Source organism: Schistocerca cancellata, chromosome 2 (assembly GCF_023864275.1).
Source record: "Schistocerca cancellata isolate TAMUIC-IGC-003103 chromosome 2, iqSchCanc2.1, whole genome shotgun sequence".
In the NCBI taxonomy this organism is placed as follows: Eukaryota; Metazoa; Arthropoda; class Insecta; order Orthoptera; family Acrididae; genus Schistocerca; species Schistocerca cancellata.
Genome location: NC_064627.1, coordinates 546,167,123 through 546,174,060, shown reverse-complemented (window position 1 = coordinate 546,174,060; position 6,938 = coordinate 546,167,123). Strand labels below are relative to the sequence as shown.

General features: G+C 34.1%; 1 long non-coding RNA gene across 1 annotated transcript in view; it reads right to left on the bottom strand.

Annotated features, from left to right (window-relative positions):
* The window catches only part of LOC126162124 (uncharacterized), a 19,706-nt gene continuing 12,768 nt past the window's right edge, over nucleotides 1-6,938 (bottom strand). The window contains exon 3 of the long non-coding RNA XR_007535024.1: nucleotides 1-6,108. This is a non-coding gene — a long non-coding RNA (uncharacterized LOC126162124). The remainder of the gene's footprint in view (nucleotides 6,109-6,938) is intronic.

The window sequence follows — 6,938 nt, the reverse complement described above, 5'->3', positions numbered from 1 at the left end:
TCAATATAAAATAAGCTTTTAATTTCTATATGATTCTGTTACACCAAGATGAAATTAACATCATATTTCATCTATAATTTCAACTCATTTTCTCAGTTGCATTCATAGAGCCACATAACAATTATGAACAGCTATCAAGTCTGCTGTAAATATAGGTAGCAGCAGAATCAACACAAGGTCTTTAAATCATTCTATATTAATGTATCACTGCTTCTTTCCTCTTAGCTGTCACGAGGAACCAACAAGGAAATGAATGTGTAGAATACAAATATAATTGTAACGGTTCCCGAGCAGGTTATTTTAAACAAATATAATCAACTTCATAAAGTATTAAAATATAACATGGTCCATGCAACACTGTATGCAACAAACATATTTTTATACTAGAACTACCACAGGTTTGTTTAGTAGTGGAGGTAAAAATCATAAAATGTCATTGTATTACAACAAAACTAATGGATTCAAAAATCATAAAACAATAACTGCTCTTTTTACTGGGCCCAATTGACCTTGACAACTTTCCTACTTCACGATGCAGCTGTCCTATTCCCTTCACTTGGCCAATGAAGCAATTTCTGAATCTGATATTTAGTGCCTTTTTATATTATTATCTATAGTGCCATCTGCCAAGTAAAAATTCTTTCAATATTTATTTAAGAATAAAATAATAACCAAAACTTCTAGGACTGTTGGGTGAAGAAGGAAAGTGGCATCAATTGAAATCAACAAGATTTTTCAATAGTTATGTGAACTGTAGTCATTCTTAAAAATGTTGAGTATCGCTTAAATAATGATTCAATATATTTCATAATTTCAGCACGCTATTCTTTCCAGAAAATATGATTGCCAGCTTGCAATTTTCACATCACTATATTTACACATCCTTCTACATTCCTTCTTCAGATGCACCTCTTAAAAATGCAGTTACATAGTGTTGGTGGCTGAGATGCTCTCTATGCATTCAGTTGCCTACATTTATAAGGATTTCTTTATTTGTCACCCTTTAGACATGTTTCTGTGCCAAAACATGATTAGTGTCTTTGGTGTAAATGCTGTAGATATTGACAGGTGACAGTAGTTTTGTACAGTATAACATCACGTGTTAGTGGTGATTGCTTCTGTTGCTTGTAATGATGATGATGATGATGATGATGATGATGATGATGATGCGAGAGAAGCAAAAGAATGAAACCTCATGTTGGAACTTAGTTTATTCTATTCAAACAGGGGAAGAAAAGTATCATATACTCTCATTTCATTGGAAATCTTTGACAAATTCACAATTTAAGCTAATTCACTTCCACAGTCGGATTATACATTTGTTGGTGAAATGCTGATGATGAAAATTTCCATCAAAAGGATTTGAAGCAACTACCTCCAAGTCACTAGTGTGTAACAGCAATGTTGATTACAGGGAAAGGAAAATAATTTTGAAAGCAAGCAGTCACAAAAGGTCAGAATTTTAATATCTTTACAAGGATTTACATTTGTGAATATTACCAATCTATCAGTTTCATTAGTCACGGTTGAAAATTCCTAACATGGATTCTTTACAGAAGAATGGAACAACTGGTAGGAGGTGACCTCACGGGAAGTTCAATTTGGATTCCTGAAAAATACAGGAACACTCGAAGCAATACTGACCATACAATTTCCCTACGAAGATAAAGGCCAACTTACATTTATAGCATTTGTAGGTTTAAAGATAGTATTTGACAACATTTATAGCATTTGTAGGTTTAAAGATAGTATTTGACAATGCTGACTGGAATAAAGGCTTTGAAATTTTGAAGGCAGTCAGGATAAAATACAGGGGACAAAAGGTTATTTACGACTTGCACAGTAACCACACCGCAGTTATGTGAGTCAAGGGGCATGGAAGGGAAGCAGTGGTTGAGAGGAGACAGACAGGGTTGTAGCCTATCCCCAATGTTATTCAATCTGTACACTGAGCAAGCAGTAAAGGACACCAAAGAAAAATTTGAAACACAAAAAAACTTACTTCACTTTTGCACTTAAAATCATAGCGAATCTTTGGGAGAGACAAATCAGTGAGTTGACATATTTTGGATCTTTTCATTCATTCACTGATGTCCTATGGAACAAAGTTTTGGAGAAACAAATCTTTATGAAAGAAAACATGCTCTAATAATAACATGAGGTGCTCACACATGATCATCTTGCAGACATCTGTTTAAGGAGTTACGTATTCTGACTACTGCTTCACAGTGTAATAATTCCCTCATGAAGTTTGTTGTAAATAATCCACTGCAGTTCAAAAGAAACAATGATGTACATAACCACAATACCAGAAGGAAATAGCCACATTTACAAATTAATTTGCAATGTGAATGTAAAATTCATTCCACAGCATTAAAATTTATTGTGCAAAATGATCCATGGAACATGAAAGTAACTAACAAAGATGGAATTAAAGTTTAGGGAGAAGAAATAAAAACTTTTAGGGTTTATCAATGACAGCAAAGGACTTGGAAGAGAAGTTGAACAGAATGGACAGTGTCTTGAAAGGAGGATATAAGAATAACACCAACAAAAGCAAAACAAGAGTAATGGAATGTAGTCCGGAATTAGATTACAAAATGAGACACTATAAGTAGGAAACAAGTTTTGCTATATGGGCAGTAAGACAGATAATGATGGCCAAACTAGACAGGATATAAAATGTGACTGGCAATAGCGAGAGAAGCATTGCTAAAGAAGAGAACTTTGGTAATATCAGATACACATTTAGATGTTTGGAAGTCTTTTCTGAAGGTATTTGTCTGCACCATAACCATATATGGAAATGAAACAGAGCTCATAAACAGCTTAGGCACGAAGAGAACAGAAACCTTTGTAATATGGTGCTACAGAAAAATGCTGAAGATTAGATGGGTAGATCATGTAACTAATGAGAGGAGAAAAGAAATTTATGCCACAACTTGACTAAAAGAAGGGATTGGTTAATAGGACACATTCTGAGACATCAAGGGATCACCAATTTAGTACTGGAGGTAAGTAAGGAGGGGGGAGGGGGGAGGGGGAGGGGGGGGGGAGATTGTAGAGAGAGAACAAGAGATGAACACAGTAAGCAGATTTGAAAGGATGTAGCTTGCAGTAGTTATTTGGAGATAAAAAAGCTTGCACAGGATGGTGTAGTATGAAGAGCTGCATCAAGTCAGTCTTCAGACAGAAAACAACAACAACAACAATATTATATATGGCCTTATAAGAAGGGAAAATTAATGTATGTGATTCTGTAATGCATTGCAATTAGAGGAATTATAGTGGATTTCAGAATGTTCTAGTTTCTATTATTAAAATTAAATTAATAGAGCTGACCAGTGTACTAATAATACAATCAGATTAAATAATTGTTCTTTGACAAACTCTACTTTTTAATACCATAATTTTTAGTCAATCAGTTTGTAAATTGCTGTAAGTATTAATAACATCTTTCATATGTTTAGCTACAAGCAAATGTCAAGGCTGTAAAATTCAAATTTCTTATAACAGATTGAGTGCTTGCACACATCTGTTTCTCTAATCTTGCCTACTTACAGAGTACTGTATTGTTAAAGATTCTGATATTATAAGTCATCCAGAAGTACTGCAATGGATACCCCATAAGATGATGAATCTTATTAACTGCAATGATTAACATATGACAATCATTTTCAATAGCCTCTTTCCACATACCCTTCCCCAAACTCATACCCACATCCTACTCTCACTAGTTTAAATTAAGTTAGATATCTAACTCACAATGAAAAAGTATTTGACATGCATTATAATTCAGAATTAAAAATGCTCCAATACTGCACTAGTCAAGATGATATCAAATGCATACTACCTGCTGTGTGGCTAACCTCATATGCTGTATAATTATCACTGAAGTTGGATTTGGTCTATCAAAATCAAAAATCACTTGCACAAGAGAACACAATTCGTATTTTTTTTCCCCCATACCCACAATACTTATTTGTAGGTGAGGAACTTCCCATGTACAATGACTTTCCTGATATCTTATCAGTTGATTAAAAAAGCCAGAAGTAACTTCTTTAGGGCTCAAGAACTTTATTAGTAATAATTCCTGGGATGATAAAAAAATGAAAAGTGAACTTAACCACCGAAAAATTTACAAGACGTGATATGTCGACCTTTGAATATTGAATTAGGTTTGTTAAAAACAAAACAGTGGTCATGCAAAACATGCAAATCCATCACTTTTAGTGTTTATCTGAGAATGTTCTCACAGCAAGATTCATCTTGCTGGTAATATACCATGAAAAGATAAATTTAAGAAACATGCATCATCCACTAACAGAATATGCACAGTTTTAGCAGTCAACCAGTGCATGTAGTTGAGTACAATGATTGGACAGAACAATAAACAGCCACCATTCATTATAAGGACTGCATAAACAAAGGCACACTCACTTCTTAAAGCTGACTGCCTACCGTTTAACCATTGAATACATGTTTACTGATGTGGTACACACATTGTGGATGACTCATTCAGTATTAAGAAATCTAGTAATATTGAATGAAAGGATAGGAAGAGAGAGTTTCTAAAGTTGTTAATATTAACATGGGACTTCAGTCTGTTACAATTTCCTCCATTAACATGCTTAAAAATTACATTAAAATGTGTGAAAATGCACACTACAGTTGTATGAGTGCATCTTTTATTAATGCAATGACAACAAAGAGTGTTGAGACAAAATGTGCAGAAAGCTGTTGTAATGTGTAACCACCTAACTACTTGCACAAGATTCTAGACTTTAAATGGATATTATTTGGATTACTGTTTAGCATTAGATTTCATATACACGTTTAGGAAGTGAATGATTACACTGGACTATTATATAACACAACAGTGTTATATTCCTAGACTGCAAATATTACTTTGATAAAATACTTTTCAGTGAGCAGCAAATATGCTCATTTACTGGGGTTGGCTTTTTTTTTTTTTTTTTTTTTTTTTTAATTTAGTCAACAGCTGACATGTACAGTCTCTCAATTGCCACAGCAGAGCAAGATATGTTACAGATTCTCTCTCTCACTTCCTATAATCAGTCTGTCTCTTCCAGTAGAAATTGTGACTATAAAGGGTTTTATTGTTATGCATGTTTGGGATTGTCTCATTGTGAATGAATAGCACTGAAATTTCAATCAGTAAAGTTACCCTAGTGCAGTCAACGACTGTTTCTGTTGTCATCAAGGCCTTATATTATTGCTGCTACATGACCCTACAGTTATGGTTCCAGACAAATATGGAATATCATTACCTACAACAGGTTAAAAGATCAGATAAAAGGAATTGAAGGAGGGAAGGAAAGAATGAAAATCAAGGGAAAAGGATATAAGGTAACTAGTCTTGTAGACTACCTGCATCTAGTTTCAAGAAGTGAGGAAAGCATTTAGATGAGGTCTGTTATAGAAATATTTAACTTGGTATATGTTTAGTCTTGGGGGTAACTAGACTGTGTCAAGTGTTCTATGTTTGGTTTCAAATAATATATTTTTCAGTAATATATGAATTCTGACTAGTAATTATGTACAAGAGACCACTTTCTTTATACAAACGAATAGGTCTTACATTCCTTGCAACTGATGAAATATAGCAAGATAACTTAAACTTACTTACAGTTTATCACTACTGACAATCGCTAATGCACAGCCAAATTTGTGTGCTCCCAAGTTGTCTCACATATGCTCAAATCTTTTTCACACGTGAAATCTCTCAAAATTCTAGTTTTCATAACCATTATACAAACACTTTTATTGCTCATCATTTTGTAAATAAATTATGGGTTGTCTCAATATCCATTTCAGAGTCCTTTTTTCATTACCGTACATTCATGCCTGAAAAATGTAGGTGAATACTGTGAAATCAGCCTTTCTTGCAGCAATAATAAAGTGTAATAGGTGATAAGCTAAACCTCCAGTACTTGTACCGGACACAACGGATTGTCTGGGTTCCCTTAACTTCAATCATCGGGCCATGAGGTGCTGGTTGTACATAAATAGACATGTCTGCCACTTTAATATCACATTGCAGGTCACGTGACAAACAATACTGCAAGTACTCCTTCAAGTGATCAACTGCAACAAACAAAATAGTGAACACATCAAATATAACACTGTGTTGTCAATATAACTTTACCTATTTACAATATACACTACATAAAAACAATAAAAAGATACATACATCACCATTATAAAATAGTTATGTGCTTCATGACAGAACACAATACTACAGGGTTAGCAAATGTTTTGAAATGGAACTTTGGAAACGATGTTGGGAAAGCAAAGGAGTTGCTTGGAGCACATGTATATGACAAGAGCTCATTACATTACGATAACAAAAGCATCCAGACAGGAATTTGACAGAAAAGAAGCAGTAAGTAAAGCACTATAGTTCTCCCCTTGCTCAAATCTGCTTTCACATCTACAACTGCACCCTGATAATCACTGTACAAGAACACAGAAGAGACTAGTTCTCTTTGTGCTTTCCTGTCAAAGAGTTTTTTGTACACCACTCATGCACACAGTTAACTGCTTAACATGTGGCATCTCATACGGGACAGAATAGTTCTCCAGTAGGAAGGGGTACAAAAATAATATAGCCCTTTAGTCCCATTTCATTCTGTTTCATAAATTACCTTGCTTTGAAGTAAGATAGAATTACACTGTTGCACCAAAATACGGTGGTTATTGACTTTAATCAGCTCACACGTTAGGGGCTAGAAGCTAGATCAGCAAAATTTTTGTTCGATGAAACCAGATACCAAACAATGTTTCCCACTCTCATCATCCATCCGATTCACAAGTTTTAACAATTAAAAATTACAACCCAAAAAAGGAAAAAAACCATCAATGATATATTTGTATGTGCTTACACAGATATAAAAAACATTAAGTCATTAAAACAT